This window comes from Cervus elaphus, chromosome 11 (genome assembly GCF_910594005.1).
Source record: "Cervus elaphus chromosome 11, mCerEla1.1, whole genome shotgun sequence".
Lineage (NCBI taxonomy): Eukaryota > Metazoa > Chordata > Mammalia > Artiodactyla > Cervidae > Cervus > Cervus elaphus.
In genome coordinates this window covers 87,462,558-87,484,042 of record NC_057825.1, presented here as the reverse complement: position 1 = coordinate 87,484,042, position 21,485 = coordinate 87,462,558, and the positions used below count along the sequence as shown (strand labels likewise).

General features: G+C 44.1%; 1 protein-coding gene and 1 non-coding gene across 8 annotated transcripts in view; one reads left to right on the top strand and one right to left on the bottom strand.

Annotated features, from left to right (window-relative positions):
- LTBP1 (latent transforming growth factor beta binding protein 1) overlaps positions 1 to 21,485 on the top strand; it is a 442,953-nt gene that overhangs the window by 6,543 nt on the left and 414,925 nt on the right. The window lies entirely within an intron of this gene.
- On the bottom strand, positions 1,167 to 1,267 carry LOC122704130. The gene has a single exon (XR_006343755.1). It is a non-coding gene; the product is annotated as a U6 spliceosomal RNA (small nuclear RNA).

Genomic DNA, 21,485 nt, shown 5'->3' with positions numbered 1-21,485 from the left:
CCCTGCCTAAACGCATGGATGGTTCTTTCATTTATTTAATGGGTATCTGTTGAGCTTTTACCAAGTGCCAGGGTCTATGAATAGAGGAGAAATGCAGCCAGCTGTAGGGAGCGCAGAGTCTGTTTTTACTCACTTAACTCATGGCACATCAAATGACTTGTTCTCTCCTTAGCAAGAAACAGAAAATCGATATTCCATTGCTTTTCCACTGGCATTCAGCCCACAGTGCTTTGGAGAAGGAAAAAAAGCCAACTCAGGACATTTTCCTTAATTATATACAGAAGAGACAGAGTTATGCATGCCCTGACGCTTGGGGCTGTGGGCATCGAGGGCATCGTCCATGAGTGTGTGGCACCGTCCGTGAGCATGCAGTGTGGCTGGATTGCCAGGTGATGGAGAGGCTCTATGCCTCTTGGCTCAGCATTGTGCTGGCTAAGCGCGGGAGTCGGGCCTGGAGTGATCACACATTTTTCGTCAGCCTGCTATGGCCATTGACAGCTGCCTTGCCGGTAGATCTGCCGTGAGGTTTACTGTGGCAGCTGCTGGGAGGGCGGCCCTGGCCCCAGTGCAAGGAGCAGGGGCCCAAGGGTTGGCTGGAAAAATCTTGTCGTGCGACACAGACAGCCCGGCGAAGGGAGAAGGACCAAGAGGTCAAGTTCACACTGGGTCAAATATGTGTTCTCAGCGCTGGTTAAAACAAACATTGAGGAACCATAAATTCTGGGCTGCGATCATACTGAAACCTTCATGACGAAGCCCTGAAGCCCCCCGGGCCAGCCTGTGCACCCCGTCCCTGCCTGGCGGGTGTCAGGGAGCTGTTTCTCTGTCCAGTGAACCCTGGGCCCTTCGGAAGCCTGACTTGTTGAAAGGACCTTTGGCCACCGCAGGAGTTTGCTGTTTCTGACCCTGTTATTTGTTGTCTTGGATATTCCAAACAGTCTCAAACATGTTTGGGAGCTCAAATTCAGTTTTCCTAAAATGCAGATTTTGCTTCCAAGTCCTTCTGAGTGATGAGCAGGGTGAAGTGCAAGGGTGGTGTCCCCACTCTGGTAGCAGGGAGCAAAATCACAGCAGAAACTGAAGATCTGCTGATGACGGAGGGTGATTTGTGCACATTTGTGCAGTTCTTTGGAGCCTGCAGAGGGCATTCTGTTTCTTTTACTTAAAAAAAAAAAAAAGACTTCATGAATTTGCATTTTATCCTTGCGCAGGGATCATCCTTATCTTTGTGTCTTTCTAGTGTTAGTATATGTGCCGAAGCTGGCATTGGAGAGCATTCCTTGACCTCCACACCCCTGGGGGTGTAGGCCAGGCAGGCATGATTTATTACCCCTGTTTAAGTGGGGGCAGGGCCCAGACCCCACCCAGCTCTGTGACTCTTGGTTTATTGTTCTTTCTGCTGCTTCCTGGACAGCCCGATGCTGAAACCTCTCTCTTGAGGTCTCGGTCTTCAGCTCCCCTGACAGCCCTCCCTGCCTTGGATCGACTTTCCCTGCCAGAGTTCATGGTGTGAATTCCCTAGCCTGTAACAAAGTACCGCAAACAGGGTGGCTTTGAACAACAGGAACGAGAGCTCTGGAGGTTGGAGGTCCAAAATCAAGATGTCAGAAGGGCTGGTTGCTTGTGAAGGTGTGAGCAAAGATCTGTTCCAGGCCTCTCTCCCTGGCTAGCAGAAGGCTGTCTTCTCATTGTGTTTCTTCACCTCATTTTCCTTTAGTCTATGCATGTCTATTTTCGGGTCCAAGTTGCCCCTTTTTATAAGGACACTAGTCATATCAGATTAGAGCTCACCCCAATGACCTTGTTTGGATGTGATCACCTCTGTAAAGATCCTAGCTCTAGATAGGGTCACAAGGAGTTGGACCCTACTGAGTGACTGAGCACCACTAGATAAGGTCACACACTCAGGTACTAGGGATCAGGACTCTATAGTTCTTTGTGAGGGGAATCATTCAGCTCACAGTAGAATCCACAGATGCTCTGCACGTGGGCTTGAGAAGTGGGCTACTCAGAGCCCTGGGCCATCCCTGAGGCACCTGGGGGTTCCCTTGCAGTGACCCTAGGGTGGGTGTGTAGAGGCTCAGTTGGGCCCCTCCCCCTCAGTCTGACTGTGGATCGAATGTGGCTTCTTCCCGAGCGCAGAAGCTTGGGCTCCTCCCGGGAGCAGGAAATGTCAGGAATTGGCCACTGATGATTTTGGTTATACCTCTGGTCTTTTCCACTTGGTCTGCTTTAAAGAGATTCTGCATATAGGGTTATTACACCCAGTTTTTCTTTAGTTAGTTGAATGATAAATACATTAAAAAAAAGATTTATTTATTTTTGGCTGCGCTAGGTCTGCATTGCTGCTTGCGCGGTTTCTCTAGCTGCAGTGAGTGGAGGCTCCTCTCTAGTTGCAGTGTGCCGGCTTCTCTTGCGGCGGAGCCCAGGCTCTCGGTTCATGGGCTTCAGTAGTCGTGGTGCGCGGCCTCGGCAGTTCTGGCTCGTGGGCAGGTTCTAGAACACAGGCTCACTAGTTGGGGCACAAGGGTGTAGTTGCCACGAGTCGTGCGGGATCTTCCCGGGCCAGGGATGGAGGCCATGGCAGCAGATTCTTAACCACTGGACCACCAGGGAAGTCCCAATACGTGTATTTTTGTAAGAGTTGGAAATTTGCAAAAATTGTTAATGATAACAAATTGTTAATGGTGGTTAAATAAAGTGGTTTCAAGTAAGGTTTAAACACTTTTCGAACATGTTGGGTGCTTTTTTTCTACTAAGTGTTTTATTTTTAATTATGAAATATTTTAAATACCCAAAAATGCAGACAATAATACACCCAGCAGCTGCTCATTGGGCTCATGTTTTTAAAACCTCCCTGACGTGGTAATTAAGTACAATGATTTATGGATAAGGGAGAGACGAAGGTCTTCTCTTGCTTTAACTGCATGTTTTACTAATGATGTTTCCTGTCTTCCTAGTGGAGAGAAAACAGTGCATAATTGGTTGATGTGACACAAATTGGTTGTTTTGGTATTTGTGGAAAAATTCAGAGCTGTATTTGTATATGCTTTCGTGCACCTATTTGCCTAGCTTATTATTAAGGTTGGACATTTCATGTAGGCACAGTCCATTGGGCAGTACTCTGTGTGCATACTGTCATTTAGACCCAAGACAATGTGAAGAAAATGCTGTCTGTTACTCCCCCATCATACCCACCTTTTTGCCTTCCTCCTCTTTCTCTCCTTACTAGGGCAGAGTTTTACTTGCCCTGAACTAGAGGTGGTAGAGTTTTGTGGTTACAAGTTCAGTCTTTGGAGCTAGAATACAAGGCTCCTAACTTGATGTTAACACTTTGCCAACACATCCTCACTGTTTGAAGTTGGACTTGACCTTGGGGCAAGGCTAAGTTACCCCATTCACATTGTAGGTGTGATGATGGTTTTTGCCATCATTTAGAGGCTACTAGGGGACCGCATGAAGTAATACACAAAGAGTGCTTAGGGAGCAGCTGCCCCCCACACAATTGTATTTGACAGATGTGAGCTCTCAAGGGCTCCTCTTGGTCTATTTAGGGGAATCCCCGTTCGTGGGCACCCCAGGCTTTTACACACCCCTCTTGGTGTTTTGCAGACTCCCTGTTGTGGCTTTCTCTTCCCCTCTTCTGGAGCACTCTGATTTCACTCTTACTTCGCTCTGGGTGTGGCTGGACCATGTGGGAGAGGCATCTGCCCCCACCATCAAGGTGGACCTCCTGGGAAGCAGGATTTTCTGTATCATTTTAAGTACCCAGACTCCCTTCCTTGCCATAGGACATATGCTCACTGAATTGAATAGAATTGAACAAGTATCTCTGATTTTGCTGTGTTGTAAATACTCTCCTCTAAATACTACATAAAGAATTCCACCTCCTTTTCTGTTTCCTCTCACCTTTAGGTGGTAATTCCCCTTTGGTTTTCTTTCCACTATATATTTCTGTGTGTTTATCCCTTGCCCGACAGACACTGCTTATTATGACAGCTTTTCAAGGGCACACCACCTTATTCCATTTCCTCCTGCTTCTCCGAAGGCTACCCTGGCATGGCCCAAACTGTAAGACAGCTTTTCCTTTCTCACTGCCAATTTTAGAATCTTTCTGCTCAACATCATCTGATAGAGATTTGGGACTAAGTATAATGAATGTTGTATGATTTTCCCTGTAATTTTAGATCCCCAAATACTGCTCTTGGCCAACTACGCTAGTCCCTGTGGTTTTTTCACTCCACCACATTTGAGCAATATTGTTGGCACAGACCTAAGTAAACAGTTTGTGAAATGTTGTGTTTTGTAAATTAGGAGATGGATGGGCTGGTTTTTTAATACATGCTCTTGGTTCTGCTCAACCAGAGGAAGGATGAGTTTGGTCAGTGGATGGGAAGACAAATTGGAGGGAGGTGTTTTTAACTGAAGTTCATGTGGTTGATTTACTCATCAATTATTTAAAGGTGAGAACTAAATGGTTGAAGAGGAACCTACAGAGGTATTTTGGTAATGAATTAAGGGAGCATCTCTACAGGGAATAGAAGCTGTAACCAGAAAAAACCACTGGAGGAAAAGAGGATAATAAAATAAGGAAAATATAATAATAAGGACCCTTTGTCTTTGTAGGCTTTAAAAAGTTTGTATTTCTTATAAGATTACCAAACAATTCCAATCTCCCTTTCACTCTTGCAGGAACTTCAGTTTATTATTGCTAATATTATAAGGTAAAAGTAGAATTGCCATCCTTTCACTGATATGTGTTTTATCTTAACATCCTCTCAAGTGGACCGTTAACAATTAGCATCTTCAAAGTATTTCATTATAAAATCAGCTTAGAGGTACCACCTCACCTTCATGAATCATTTGCTACATTGGTTCAAGAGTGGGGGCACTTTTGACTCTGCCACTGACTGTATAGTTTAAAGTAGATCAGTTACCTAACTCGTTTGAGATTTTTTTCAACCTGGATGAATGAAATGAATGGGCAGAGGGTCATTCATCATCCAACCGAATTCAGGTCATTCTTGTGACTATCAGGCATACACATCCTCTTCTGTCTTACCCTTCCATTGCGTCACAGCCGCACGTGTGCATGTGTGGCTGTGTGCTTCCCAGCCTGGAATAGAGCTGGAATGTGAGCTCTGTCTGTGAGGGTAGGGATCGTACCATAGCTGCCTTTTTATCCTCAGGATCTAGCAAGTACATGGACTTTCAAGGAAGGAAGGAAGGGATGGAATGATTGAATGAATGAATGACTGATTCATTTGTTGTACTTTCATTCATTCCCTGTGTGCTAGATAATATCTCACAGAAGGTATTAAGCACAAAGAAGGAAAAAAACAGGGCAGAAAGGCTCAGGAGTGATGGAGGCTGGGAGAGAGGGGTGGAGTGAGGCAAGGTCTCTATAAGGAAATGACTTATGAGACCTGTGTGGTATGAAGGGTGTGGAGGAAGGGCTTTTTCAGCCAAGAGAACAGCTAACACAAAAGGCCTTGGGCTGGGAATAGGCCTGACCCTGTATGGGACTCCAGACGTGAGTTTTGCTGGGTTGTCAGAGCTAGAGTGATAGGTGGTGAGGGAGACGGGGCTGGAGCCCCAGTCAGGTCTCGTAGTCGATGGAAAACCATAAATAGGGAAGTTACAGATAGAAGTGGATTTTATTACTAAGGAATAAACACAGTGTAGGATTTGGTGCTTTTCATCACTAGTCTGAAAGCATGGAAAAAGAATTTTGTTGTTATTGTTGTTTTGTTGACCTTTTTTTTAAAAAATTGAACTATAGTTGATTTACAGGGTTGTATCAGTTCCTGGTATACAGCAAAGTGATTCAGAGATACACACATACATTCTTTTTCATATTCATTTCCATAATGGTTTATTCCAGGATGTCAAATATAATTCCTTGTGCTATACAGTAGAACATTGTTGTTTATTTTATATATAGTAGTTTGTATCTGCTAATCCCAACTCCTAATTTACCCCTCCCCACGCCCTTTCCCCTTTGTTAATCATAAGTTTGTTTTCTATGTCTGTGAGTCTGCTTCTGTTTTGTAAATAAGTTCATTTGTATTAACGTATTTATTTCCACATATAAATCATATCATGTGATACTTGTCTTTATCTGTCTGACTTACTTCATTTAGTGTGAAGTTCAATTTCCAGGTCTGTCCACGTTGTCTTCTATTGATGGACATTTAGGTTGTTTCTATGTCTTGGTTACTGGAGATAGTTGCTTTGAACATTGGGGTTTATGTATCTTTTTGAATTATAGTTTTCTCTAGATATATGCCCAGGAGTGGGATTGCTGGATCATATGGCCACTCCAATTTTAGTTTTTAAAGAAACCTCCATACTGTTTTCCATGGCTGCACCAGTTTACATTCTAACAACCAACAGTGGAGGATGGTTCCCTTTTCTCTCCACCCTCTCCAGCATTTGCTGTTTATATACTTTTTAATGATGGACATTCTGACCAGTATGAGGCGGTACTTCATTGTAGTTTTGATTTCATGTCTCTAATAATTATTGATATTGAGTATCTTTTCATGTGCCTATTGACTATCTGTATGTCTTCTTTGGAGAAATGTCTGTTTAGGTCTTCTGCTTATTTTTTGATTGGGTGGTGGTTGGTGTTTTGTTACTGAGTTGTGTGAGCTGTTTGTATATTTTGGAAATTAAGCCCTGGTTGGTCACATTGTTTGCAAATATTTTTTCTCATTCCATAGATTGTCTTTTCATTTTGTTTATGCTGTGCAAAAGCTTGTGAGTTTAATTAGGTCCCGTTTCTTTATTTTTGCTTTTATTTCTGTTGCCTTGGGAGACTGACCTAAGAAAACATTGCTAGGTCAGAGAATGTTTTACTTACGTTGTCCTCTAGGAGTTTTCATGTCGTGTCATATTTAAGTCATTTTGAACTATTTTTGTTTATGGTGTGAGGGAGTGTTCTAACTTCATTGATTAACATGTGGGTGTCCAGCTTTCCCACCACCACTTGCTGAAGAGACTGTCTTTTCTCCATTGTATATTTTTGCCTCCTTTGTTGAAGGTTAATTGATGGGGTGACTGGGTGTGTGGGTTTATTTCTGGGCTGTCTTCAGTTCCATTGATTGATGTCAGTTTTGTGCTGATATCACACAGTTTTGATTACTATAGTTTTGTAGCATTGTCTGAAGTCTGGGAGGGTTGTGCCTCCAGCTTTGTTCTCTTTCCTCAGGATTACTTTGGCAATTCTGGGTCTTTTATGGTTTCATATAAGCTGTAGGATTATTTGTTCTAGTTCTGTGAAAAATGTCATGGGTATTTTATAGGAATTAATGCAATTAAATTAATGCAATTAAATGTGTAGATTGCTTTGGACTGTATGGCCATTTTGATTATGTTAAATCTTCCAATCCAAGAATATGAGATATGTTTCCATTTCTTTAAACGATTTTCAGTTTCCTTTATCAGTGTTTCATAGTTCTCAACATACAAGTCTTTTTTTTTTTTTTAACATACAAGTCTTTTACCTCCTTGATCAAGTTTTTTTTTTTGATGTGCTTTTAAAAGAGATAACTTTTTTTTTTTACTTTCCCTTTCTGATATTTTATTGTTAGTGTAAAGAAATACAGCAGATTCCATTGTTAATTGAAAAATAGTGTTTTAAATAGAAATTTTAATCCCCTTTATCGCCAATTTGTATTGATGAGAAAAGCAGCATATAGAAGAGTGAAGTACCCAAGTTCACACCCAAATTATGGTCACAGTCCAACTGCCTGCATTGTACCCAGATCTCCAGACCGGCCCCATGCCGATTGGACTTCCGTGCCTCAGCCAAGCTCTGCCAGAAGACAACATTCTCAACTGAGCCATGAGACTGAGACAGGATGAAAGTTTGAGTAACAGAAAAAAAAGTCTCTGGTTACGGCTATGTTAACAATTAGGGGGATCTTCACGTGGTACTAAATAAAAAGTAAAATGTTAAATCCTTCAACAAGTTTAAAGATAAAAATCCCAGTCCTGTGATTGTAGGAAATTCACCGAGAGTGGTTAGGATGTATTAAAGTAAGAGTGTGAAATTTTAGCACTGCATTTGAATTCTGTTCTTCAGTGCCCCTTCTCCCCCCAATCCAACATACAGATTTTGGGGTGAACCTGAAGTAGGTACAAAGGCAACCTGGGTAATTTTGTTCCTATTTGTAAATGGGGTTAATAGCACCCATTGGCTACATCTCCCATTTTGTAGTGAAGATCAAATGAGGTTCATGAACATACTTCACAAAAGAGCCCTATAAATATAAGGTGATGTTAAAATGATTTCTGACTCTTTTGTGAAAATTTTTCAATTGTTAGTGAAAATTGTTTCCTGTAATGTGTTGGTATAATTCTTGTCTTGAAAGTGAGAAGACTTAATATATTTGTTAAGTTTTGGGGGATCACAGATCTTGTGTATTACGTCTTTACGTTGATCATCCTGTTTGCCAATGTTTATAGTCTCTGGGGGACAACTCCTAGAAGCTGGCTAGAAAACAGGCAAAAATACCTAAATCGCCACTTTACTTCCCTTACCCACATGCACAATTGATTTGCTTTATTCTCTTAAAGGTAGAGTGCAGGCAAAGACAACCATTCTTTCAAGAAAGTTCTGATTCTTTCTTATTGTGATAATGAGAAGGTTGTGTTTTTAGTCCAAAGTTTCTCAGTAATCAGGGGTGAAATAATACAGATGATAAGTTAAATGACAGGCACGGTCCCTGTTTTTGTTTTACTTTTTATCGGTTGGGAAGTTGGCTTCTGCAGCATTTCTGCATATACAATAGACCCTCAGTTTCTTGATTAATAAGCATTACAAGTCACATTTGTTTTGAAGGAAAGACCAGCTGAAATTCATTTAACTCAGTGGCTATCGAGATTATGTTAGTAAGCCATTCCTTTTGTTAGGAGAGAATATATATTACAGCAAACCTCCTGGATGACAGTTTTTACTGCCCACTGTTGAGTGTTTGAGAGCCTTTCTCTGGTACAATTGGCCCATACCTTCCTGTAACAGACTGCTTGAATGGTGCGTCACAGACCTAGTGGTTCTCCAAGCATGGTCCCTGGATCAGGGGCAGCAGCATCACCCGGGAACTTGTTAGAAGGGCAGCCTCTCATGCCCCACCCTGGACTTACTGAATTAGAAGCTCTGAGGCTGGGGCCCAGCACTCTGTTTTAATGCACACTCCAGGGGGTTGCTGATATAGCTGTGGTTTGAGAACCACTGCTCTGGCCAAACCCACTTCCACCTCCTCCCTTTCTGCGTCCCTGTCTCCTTGCTCCCCCACCCCTCCATGATCCTCCGTCGTGCACCCTCTCCTTGATCACCCGTGGCGGGGAGGAGTCCAGGGTGATTGGCTCCTGTGGGCTGCAGGCCTTGGGGACTGGGAGCTTGGGTTTTCTTCTCTGCCCGAGGGACTGGAGCCATTCCTTCATCCCAGGTGGGAACCTCGGGGCTGAGTAGTTGCCGCACAGTCTGTTCTGCATAGTCACCCAGGAGACTTGGAAAAGCCATTTTTGCCAGTCCATGAATATGCGTTTTGTACCTTTGGGCCTTCCTAGTTCTGTTCTTTACTGTGGATGGTATTGAAATCACACTGCATACTCCTCAAAGCTACATTTATCAGCTTTGTAGGGTACATGGCCTCCCACTGCCTCACACCCCCCGTGTAATGTGTAAGAAATGTGGGTTGTGGGAATGACTTATTGATGAAACACAAACAGACTCCCAGATATAGAAAACAAACTTATGGTTACCAAAGGGAAGGGGGCGGGGGAGGGACAAATTAAGAGTTTGGGATTAGCAGATACAAACTACTGTATAGAAAATAGATAAACTTTAAGGTTCCACTATATAGCACAGGGAATTATAGTCAATATCTAGTAATAAACCATAGTGGAAAAGAATATGAAAAAATATATATTCTATATATGTAATATATATTCTCTGTCAAGATTGCCGGGAGAAATATCAATAACCTCAGATATGCAGATGACACCACTCTTATGGCAGAAAGTGAAGAGGAACTAAAAAGCTTCTTGATGAAAGTGACAGAGAAGAGTGAAAAAGTTGGCTTAAAGCTCAACATTCAGAAAACTAAGATCATGGCATCTGGTCCCATCACTTCATGGGAAATAGACGGGGAGACAGTGGAAACAGTGTCAGACTTTATTTTTTTGGGCTCCAAAATCACTGCAGATGGTGACTGCAGCCATGAAATTAAAAGACGCTTACTCCTTGGAAGGAAAGTTTTGACCAACCTAGATAGCATATTAAAAGGCAGAGACGTTACTTTGCCAACAAAGAGCCATCTGGTCAAGGCTATGGTTTTTCCAGTGATCATGTATGGATGTGAGAGTTGGACTATAAAGAAAGCTGAGCGCCGAAAAATTGATGCTTTTGAACTGTGGTGTTGGAGAAGACTCTTGAGGGTCCCTTGGACAGCAAGGAGATCCAACCAGTCCATCTTAAAGGAGATCAGTCCTGGGTGTTCATTGGAAGGACTGATGCTGAAGCTGAAACTCCAATCCTTTGGCCACCTCATGGGAAGAGTTGACTCATTGGAAAAGACCCTGATGTTGGGAGGGATTGGGGGCAGGAGGAGAAGGGGACGACAGAGGATGAGATGGCTGGATGGCATCACCGACTCGATGGACATGAGTTTGAGTAAACTCTGGGAGTTGGTGATGGACAGGGAGGCCTGGCGTGCTGTGATTCATGGGGTCACAAAGAATTGGACACTACGAGCGACTGAACTGAACTGAAGATGTGTATACCTGAATCACTTTGCTGTACCCAGAAAGTAATACCACATTGTAAATCAACCATACTCCAAAAAGAAGAAGAAATGCAGGTTGTAGGGCCCCATCCCAGACCTACCACAGTGGACTCCCAGGGGGATCACCCACGACTCTTGTTTTCACAAGTACCCAGCCGGCTGATCCACAAGGAGGCTTGAGGACCCTGGGTTTAAAGTGGGTCTACTGAAATAAAAGATGTCACAGGCAAGGAATGATGTGAAGGCTATTAAAAAATTAATAAAAGGAACAGGAGCGAATGTGACATCTTGTTTTGGAGGCAGGTACCGCTTCTTGAGTCCAAGATAATTTAAAAGTGAAATGAAGAGCAAGTTCTGGTCCAGAACATGCCCTCAGCATTGGCAGGGACAAAGCCTTCTTGTGTGGAGATGAGGAAGTTCAGATGGAGAAGGGACAAGTCAGTGCTGCTCGGCCATTCCTTGGGGTCCTGCTGACTCATTCCTGGAATCTGCTGGAGGAATGCATCAGATCTTTGGAATTAGCCCAGTTAAGAATTTCAGCAGTGACACACACTTTTATGAGATGTGTGTTTAGGAAAGGAATTGCCTATCATAAAACTAGGAGCTTTTGTAGAAAAAGAATGAATACGGAGTTGGTTTGCTTGTCCTGTGAAATAGGGACTGTTTTCCCCATCATGTGTCTTTTTTTCTACAAGATAATGGATGCAAAAATACTTTATCTGTATATGGAAGGAAAATTAGGTTTTTAAAAAAATATCTGTTTCTTCTCCAAGTAGAAATACTTTTTTTTCGGGAAGCGGGGTGTCCTTATTTAAATCATCAGTTACTGTGATAATAGTTACACCTGGTTAAAAGTAAGTATTTTTGTCTTTTCTTCCCAATGCAAATGTAGTTATTTCCAAAAACCCATATGTTACTTTTGATAAAGAAGCCAGAAGTTTAAATGTTGTGTAGACAAGGCTGCAATACAGAAAATGGTGCTCAAATTTTGAAAAGACCCAAATTTGAAGAATGGCTTAGAATATGGATTAAAAAAATTAGTTCTCATTCCTTCAGTCTCAGTATGGGTAAACACTTTACAAAAAAAACAAAACAAAAAAACTGCTAACATTTTTATAGCTGGGTTATATCTCTATATGTATCCCTGGAGGCCTATACCTTACATTTGCTAAGCCTTTCATTTTTTTATTTTTTAAGCCTTTCATTTTAACTCACTAAACTTTTAGTAAAGTACTATATAGAAGGCATTGTACTGATGGCTAAGACTGTGCTCTGTGGAGCTGACAGCGCAGTGGACAAGGCCAAGACGGCCCTAACACTAGCAGGGTGGCTGCACGCCGTCAGGTAGCCCCCGATGGGTGGTGACTCCCTTGTATGATTCCCTGCCCTTGAGTGTGGGAAGCACCTGGGACTTGCTTCAGGCCAGTACAATATGTCAAAAGTGACAGAATGTCATTTCCTTGAATATGTTATGTTATGTGTGACTCTGTCTTAGAGGACTGGAGTGAGAGACTGCCTGCTGGCTTGGAAAAAGTAAGCTGCCCTATTGGGCTTGTGGCTTGTCTATGCAGAGGACCACGTGGCAGGAAGCTGCGGGCTGTCCTTAGCTGGTAACCAGGATGAAGCTGGGGCCCTCGGTCTGACAGCCACAAGGACGTGAAGTCTGCCAACAGCCTGAATGACCTTGGAAGTAGGTTCCTTCCCATTTGAACTTCAGATGAGCCTGCAGCACCACTGACGCCTTGGTTACAGCCTTGTGAAACCCTGAAGCAGAAGAGCTGGCTAATCTGTGCTCAGACTGCTCACTTACAGAAACTGTGAGATAGTACATGTATATGGTGCTTAGCTTTTGAAACGGTGATACTTCGTTAGGCATGGTAAGGAAGAATATGCAGATGCCAGAAGAGCAGCCCGGCCCCAAGGCTCGTTCATTCATCAGAGGAGCACCCAGTGAACACATTCTCTGTGCCATTCTCTTTCCAGTACTAGAAATGCAAACATGAGTAAAACATGGTTGTATCTTCAAGTAGCTCCCAGTCTGGAGTAGTGACGCTTTGAAGGAAGGACCTTGCTCCCCTTTGGTGAGATATTAGAATAGGATTTGTTTGAAACGGCTTTTGAGGATAGAATTTGGACTTGGGGAGTCTGGTGGGAAAACTCTTGTTCCATTAATGGATGGTGCTGACTTTATAGTTTGGCTGGAAAAGGGGTTCTCCCATTTGGAGGGTTTGGATTTGCTTTAATCACAAGTCTTATTAAAGAGGAAGAATATACCATTGCAGCAGATGAATAAGGCATCCTTAAATTAAAGGGGTAAGCCCTATGGTCAAAGCGGACAGCATTAAATTTTACTTTAAGCACAATAAAATTACAAATTGTGAGGGCACGGAAACATCCTCTGATAATCCTTTCATTCAAATCCTATGTGGGTTACAGAGTTATAAAGCTGGATTGTCAAAATAGTCCTGAATAATTTTCTTCTAAGCCATTTGTTGTATGGTGTTTTTTTTTTTTTTTTTTTTTCTTATTGAGGGGGGACTTGTGAATAATGAAGACAATAGCTTACATTAGTTATGTTTTTAGCTTTTAACCCAGAACTCTCAAGTGAGGTCCTCCAAGGACCCTTTCCACTGATGCTGTTTACAGAAGGTACCTACTCTGCTAGAAGCTGGTGTCAACGACAGGCGGCCTCGCCCACAGCTCTGAGTTCCTCAGTTCCTAGAGGACCAGTATGTATCTTTTGTCCAGTGAGTACCTGGACAAGCACAAGACTGTCAGCTTCTGCTTTATTCCCGTGATTGTCTCATTCTGCTGCTGATACGATGAGTGCTTTTGGCCGTCTGTTTTCAGATCTGAACACATTTCAGGTTCCCCTTTCATCTCTCCTGATGTGTTCTCATCACTCAACTTGGTGATAAAACACATGGCTTTGAAGGGCTTCTCTGATCTCGTGTGACCTTGTGGAATCTTCGTTCCTGATGGTGTTTTTTAAAACAGGGGAGCAGTTTCTCTGGCATACTTTAGCTCAGCTGCACCTGTGGAGGGGGCTTGGCAGGGGTCCTGTAGGCGGGTCTGGGGACACTGAGGGGTGAGAATCAGGATATTAGGGATGGATTCCGCCCTGTCTAATCCTCTAGGGGGCACATCTTTGTTTCTTCTGGAAACCACAAAAAAGATCCAAGTTATTTTTTTCCACCCCTTCTTTATCTGGCTTCTGATCAGCTTTTCCCCCTTCCCACACCTTTAAGCTTCTCTGTCTATTCCTGAAGGAAGACCCATAGGTAATACGTGAAGCTTCCCAAGGGTGTTTCTTCGGTCAGTTGCAGGTTTCAGAAGGTTTCTTTGATCTTTCCTGTGCCTAGTACATGGTAGATACTAAAAAAAAATATTTTTGAATGAATGGATGAATCTCTGACCCTGTTGACACAGTTAGGTTTTATAAGCATAGAAGATTGAATTTGATTCTTTCATGTTTCTTAGGGAAGTCTAGACTCTCAGCTGCCAGGGTAGTGGATCAGCTAGGACTTTTGAGACGATGTTGGTGAGGATGTAAATTGACTGGAGGATGATGCAGAGGAAGCTAGAGTCAAGTGGAGCTGGTGTCTGCAGGTGCGGTGGGAGACGGGGCTGAACTTTAAGGCAGGGTTAAGCAGGACCCTGTGGTTGTTAAGTGGAAGTTACATAGACTAGCTGAAGGGAGAGAGGCTGTTCTTTTTTTTAGCCAGGTAACTTGGAAGCCTAAGGTTGATGCTGACTTTAGGTCTCACTGTATCTGAGGATTTGAATGGTCATATCGAGACCAGATGAGCTACATCATCTGCAGGGCTCAGGGCAAAATGAAAATGTGGGAACCCTTGTTAAAACACATTTACCTAGGAGTAGGTTAAGTGTTAGCTGTTGTTAATTTCCGAGCAAGAATAGTAATAACCAGGAGTAAGTTCTGCATTTTACCACTTGGAGAGCCGCTTTCTGCATCCAGTGCTCACTGCGCACACTAATACTCTGCCTCTGCAGTTTGCAAAGGTTTCGGGCCATTTAATTTACAGTCTCTGTGTCTGCTGGGAATTATCATGCTCTCTGGGTGTTTTGCCAGCCTGGAGTGCTTCTAGAGCTCACATTTAAATTTCAACCCAGTGATGACTATTTTTATCAGATCATATGGAGACAAAGTATAGAGGAGATTAAAAAAATATATTTTTTTTAAGTGTAAGTTTGGTTTGAGTAACTTTTCCATAAAATTCTAATGGAGTTCCATTTAAAGAATTTCAATTAGAAACACATGGTGTGAGTTTTCCAACGCTTAACACTGTTGGTTTGGAGTCATATTATTCTTTACTATTTGCTTGTATTGTTTACATGAAGACTAGTGTCTGGGTCACTAACCACATTTTCGTGAATTTGGATGCTTTTCATCTAGGTTTCTTGAATACCTTCTTTGATGACTGTTTTATAATCTGCTAAATAAATGAACGTGTGTGGGGGAGCGATCTTCAGATTACCTCCTCTGATTCATAGCACAGTCCTGCAAAGCAGCTGTGTGGGGAGAAGTCCTCCATTTCACTAGTCATTTTTATGACTCAGTTTGGTATTAGGACTCTACCTGTCTGTGCAGCGTTCTCATCTGAGACAAATTAACTAAGCTTTTGGGTGCCACATAAAGGAAGGTGCGTGTCAGAGCTTTCCATGAAGAGATTAGTCACCTCTTTAACTGTAGGGTGGTCAAGGAGAATCCTTTCTCTTGGGAAGCCCTGGCATTTGTTTGTCGCTCATGGTGGACAGTCCATCACTCACACACACATAAACAGTTTACTTTCAAGGATTATAATAGCTACTACCTCTGGCTTCAAGTTGGATTATGCAGTTAATAAAGATGGCTGTAGCAGATTTCTGAAAGTGTGATGACAAAACTTTGACTTGAGAAGAAGAGAGTGCTTATTTTCTTTTGCTTGAATTCGTTCCTCATTTTGCTTTTTATCTCCCATCACAGAACTTGTTGCTTACGGTTACAGGACAAAATATGATCTCATATTTGCTTATCTTTCTTTTTAAATATTTGCCCACATAAATATCTGTAACTATAGAGAATTTATAGATGGCGTTAGTGGTAAAGAACCCGCCTGCCGATGCAGGAGACATAAGAGACTTGGGTTCAATCCCTGGGTCGGGAAGATCCCGTGGAGGAGGAAATGACAACCCACTCCAGTATTCTCGCCTGGAGAATCCCATGGACAGAGGAGTCAGATAGGCTACAGTCCATGGGGTTGCAAAGAGTCAGACATGACTGAAGTGACTTAGCACACACATAGAGAATTTAAGTCACCTTGAACTATCTAAATATTAAGCTGGCTTTTGGTGGGTTTGGAAAGTATGTAAAAGTCACACATAGATTTTCATGTTAAAAATAAGGGTTTGGGATCAGAGGATGATACTGGCTGCTTTGACTTATTTTTAATTGTTGCACAACTTCAGTGACACATTGATGCTTGGCAGAATGACATGGGGTAGGGTTTTAGGGAACTGTTTTCAGCTGTGATACATGACAGAAAATGCCTGTCATCTTCAGTGGGTGCCCTGACAGCATGAAGAGGGTGGCTGAAATCCTATTTGGAAATGATCTAGGAAGGCAGTCATCTACCCTATCCCCACTCTAGTTCAGGAATCCTCCAGGCACTTCTGCCCCAGGACACTTAGCCACTGCTTGAATCCTTCTAGAGACATGAAGCTCACTTCTTCTTGAGCTTTTTATTTTTCTTTAACAATTTATTTGTGAAAAATTAAATTGATTTTGTAGGGCTTAAGTATGCTTAAATAATTTTCATTCATTTCCTAATATTGGTAGTCTTTAATAATTTTCATTTAAATAATGAAATTTTCATTCATTTCCTAATATTGGTAGTCACTACTTGTAGGTGACAAAAGGAGTCTTCAGGGACATGAGGAAGATTGACATGTGATTTCTGATTCTTGCGTTTTCTCAGCGTGCTGCTCCTTGATAGCATCTTACAACAGCTGCCCAATTCAGCAAGTGTTTGTTGAGGATCAGTTACACGCGAGACCGTCTCAGTGCTAGAGTGGGGAAGTTGTGGGGACACGAAGATGAGTTGGTTCTTGCCACCCAAGAGTATGCTGCAGTGTGAAATGGACTGGAAAAGCACATGGATTGGTTTAAGAGGGAAGCCAAGGGCCATGGGATCCAAAGGAGAGAGATCTGTGTCAAACACAGTGCATTAGAGAAGTTGCAGAGTAACACATGGAGGGAGGTGAGTTCGGTGGGTAGGATGCTTCTGCAGGCTGAGACTGGGAGAAGGGCGTTCTTGGCAGAGAGAACAGGGTGAACCAAGCCTGGGGGTGGAAGCATGAGTTGTGTCCATAAGGTGGGGGTTTACTCAGCTTACAGGATGCTTGTGGAGGAAGTTAAAAACAAAGTGTTAGTCGCTCAGTTGTGTCTGACTCTTTGCAATCCCATGGACTGTAGCCCGCCCAGCTCCTCTGTCCATGGAATTCTCCAGGCAAGAATATTGGAGTGGGTTGTCATTTTCTTCTCCAGGGGACCTTCCCAACCCAGGGATCAAACCTGGGTCTCCTACGTTACAGGCGGATTCTTTACTATCTGAGCCACCTGGGAAGCCCTGTGGAGGAAGGGCAGGTGGAAGGACCACATAGTAGGCTCTGAGAGGTGGATTCTACCCCTGCTTCCCAGTCATTTGTCCAGTAGAGCCACAATTCCACTGAGTTGGAATACAGGTGTTGTCATGGAGCCTCAGCTTCCTGGTCCAAAAATGGAGATCCATGCATATTGTAAGGATTGCAGGGTGGGTGAGTGAAAAAGCCAATGCCATGACTGGCAGGAAGCAGAGGCTTGATAAACAACAGTTGTTATGTTCTTGTGTTTGATAGGTGCAGAGAAGCCTGGGAGGGGCAGCATCCAATCCTGCTGTGGGGATGCAGGGCGATTTGTAGAGGAAAACTAGCTGCTTCAGAGGCAGAGCTCTAGGAAAGAAAGGAAGGTGTATATACGACAGTGATGGCAGTGGGAATGGAAAAGAGGGCCGGGGCACTGATCAAGGAGATGGAGTTGGGTTTAATGTTTGGGGCAGGAGAAAGAGGGGAGAGCGGTCACCTCACGTTTTGGGGGAGGGAGAGGAAATGGGGGGCCAGTATTGGGTGTGTTGGAGCTGGCACCCCCCAGGCAGGGCCGTGGAGGTGGGAGAGCGCTGCTAGGGGAGGCTCACCGTGGGCAGGGGAGCGTGCTGGGCACGGGCAGGCGGCGGGGGCCCCAATTGCAGGAGCGCGCAGGCCGGCCTCAGATTTGCTGCAGGAGGGGCTAGGACTGAAAAGGGGCTCATTTAAAAGCACAGAAAGGTTTGAACTCAAGAGACGCAGTGAAAGGAAAATTGGCTGAGACAGCCTGATGAATGATTCCTGGTGTCTTAGTGTTCTCAGGGAAAAAACCCAACACAATCGCCAGATTGTTTTTACACACACACACACACACACAGTCACTCACACTCATATATACAAGTACAAACCAAACACCCATCTATTATTTAGGTCTGTTTCCCCAGAAAAACCCTTCAGGAAATCCTCTGCTCACCCGGAGAATGTGTCTATATTTAGGAGACTTTCAGAGAAAGCCTATTGTTCGGTCTGAGTGTGCAGGGGAGTCACTAGGAGTCTGCAGGAGCGTCCATCACACGTCTGTGCTGAGTGGGCAGTGGGCTGCCTCTTTTGTACTGTGGAAGACCGTGGTGAGGGAAAACCCGACCCAGGCCTTTGTGAGTGCCCCTTTCTGGCACTGTGAGCCCAGGGAACCCACGTGGATGACGCTGGGGGCACGTGGGACTGCCTGGCCTGACTCTTTGTGTAGGGGGTGAGGAAGCCAAGGCCTGGAGCGCTGTGGCCCGTCCAGAGTCACACAGCTCGATGGAGGCAGAGCCTGCGGCTGGATGCTGCCTGAAGGGGTGCATTCATCCCAGGCCAGGACGTCTGGGCTGCATCCACAGCGATGGCCCAGACAGAAGGGGTCTTCACCGAGGAGTGTGTGTACGTGTGTGTCATTCAGGGAGCTTCCAGCTACAGAGGTTAGAGCTGGATTGTGGGAAAGGCCACCCCGAGTGATTATTGCAGTGCCCTCATAGTTAGAACTTTCTAGTAAGCATCCCACAGAGGAAGGTGCTGAAGTGAAGGAAGGTGAATTCTGAACTCCTTGTCATTGGAAGCCTTCACGTAGAAACTAAATATTCCCCTGCTCAGGTTAGCACTTAGTCAGTGCTTGTTAACAAGGACAAACTCTGTGCCTGGCAGTTTTGTGGATTTTCCGGGATTATGTCTCCTTTTGTCTTCTAAGTATCTTTATGAGATTGGGCACCACTATTATTAGGGCTTCCTTGGTGGCTCAGTGGTAGAGAATCTGCTTGCCAGACAGGAGACATGGGTTCGATCCCTGGGTTGGGAAGGTCCCCTGGAGAAGGAAATGGCAACCCACTCTAGTATTCTAGCCTGGGAAATCCCATGAACAGAGAAGCTTGGGGGGCTACAAAGTCCATGGGGTTGCAAGAGTTGAATACCACTTAGCGACTAAACTGCAGTTTCAACAACAACCATTATTATGCTGATTTTATAGACAAGGAGACTGAAGTACCTGCTCCAGCTGCGGGATTAAACTTATCCATTTGACTGCAGAGCCTGCACACTTATTTTTTAAAAATATATTTTGTACAATAGTTTTTTTTATTAAGGTGTAATTTAAAAACATAATTTAAAAATTAAAAAAATTATTTTTTGCTATGCCACATGGCATGTGGGATCCTAGTTCCCCAACCAGAGGATCAGACTCTCAGCCCCTGCTTTGGAAGTGTGGAGTCTTAACCACTGGACTGCCACAGAAGTTCCTCCTCACCCTTATTCTGTTCTAGTGATTCTCAACCTTTGCTGCCTTAAGAAGATTAAAAAAACCCTCAGTTCTCAGGATACCTCCCAAACCAGTTGAATCAGACTTCCAGGGGATTTGACTTTGCATGAATAACTTTTTTTTAAGCCTCCAGATGATTACAACTCGGCAGGGTTGAGAACCACTGATATACGCCCTAGCTGGTGGGGTTGTTGTTGGGCAGTGGTGCATAGGAATGTTCTTGAGGTCGTGGTAAAATGCAGATTCTGATACAGAAGGCCGGGGTGGGCTTGGGATATCGCACAACCAAGTGATGCTGTCCTCCTGGTCTTTGGGTTTCCTTTATTGGCTGAAGGCTAAATACCAAGGTCCCTTCCGGCTCCAAGATTTTATGTCACTGCTGTCTGAAGTGTCATATATTCATGATTTTACTGACAGTCCTGGGCTAAGTATCTTACATACGTTATTTCCTTATATGTCCTCTCAACAACCCCCAAGTGAGATATCATTTCCCCCACTTTAGAGCTTAGCCGGAGTCCTAACCTGAGTCTACACCTATCCGATTAACCACCCTGCTAGCTGCTTTCCCTTGTGCACATAGGTATTGTTTAGAGCAAAGTTTCTGTGCGTCGTCTTGCTCTTCTGACCTTGTAGGTTAGGTTTGGACCCCTAGAGACAAGGCTTCCAGGAAACCCAGCAGTAATTTGGAACTTGTCTAGTTCCACGTGGCGTTCTCTTTTTCCTTAGGTTGGGCCTGGTTTATGAGAGTGTCTTACATGTGCAGTGTGGTGGCGCTTTATAAAGGACATTTATGGTGTCCAGCCTCTCTTTCCAGTAAAGCTTGCTGTTAGTACCAGATATGTCATTGCGTTGGTAGGATGCAAATTCTAGGCCTGAATGAGGTCCCTGGCCTGGAAGACCACGTGAGTCCCTTGAGAAGCTTTGTTGTTGTTCAGTCGCCAACTCGTGTCTGGCTCTTTGCCACCCCATGGACTGCAGCACGCCAGGCTTCCCTGTCCTTCACTATCTTCCGGAATTTGTGGAGCTGTAATTCTTGGGCTTCTCCCCAGGCATGGGAATCATCTGGATCTAAGCCTGCTCACCTCTGTTTCAGAAAGCTCCCAAGCTGTTCTCATGTTCACTAATGTTTGAAAACCATGGCCTTCCTAATTCTTAGAGTGTGGTCGCCGGATCCTCAACTTGAGCTCCCCTGAGAACTTGTTAGAAATGCAAATTTTAGGATCCCGCTGCAGGCATATTGAATTGGGAACTGTCGGAGTGGGCCCAGCCGGCTGCGTTTTAACAGGCCCGCCAGATGATTCAGAAGTTTGAGAACCATGAGATCCTGGTGCCCCAGATGTGATCCGAGCATCAGTACCTGGGATGCTGTTGGAAACGCAGGCCTTGGGCCCCACCTCTACCCCTCGAATCAGAATCTTCACCGTAACAGCATCTGTGCATGTTTGCACACGTCTGCACTAGGCTGTGATATTCTCCCCAGGCTGTGCATTTTAACCCAAGAAGTCTTTAAAAAATGTCAATGCCATTCCTCCACCCAAGGCAGTTTAGGCAGAATATGTGGGGAGGGGTGGCACCTGGATGCCTTGTTTTTAATGTTCGTCATGTGATTCTAATCACGCAAGCCACGTTGAGACCCACTGGCCCCGGTGTTGGTGCCTGGTTGTCAGCGATCCAGTGCTCCTGTGTTAAGAGTTGAGACTCCAGGCTCCAAGACACGCTCCTTCCTGCTCCTCCAGCATCTCGGAGAATGATTTGACACCCATGCTCTAGGAGTGAAGGTT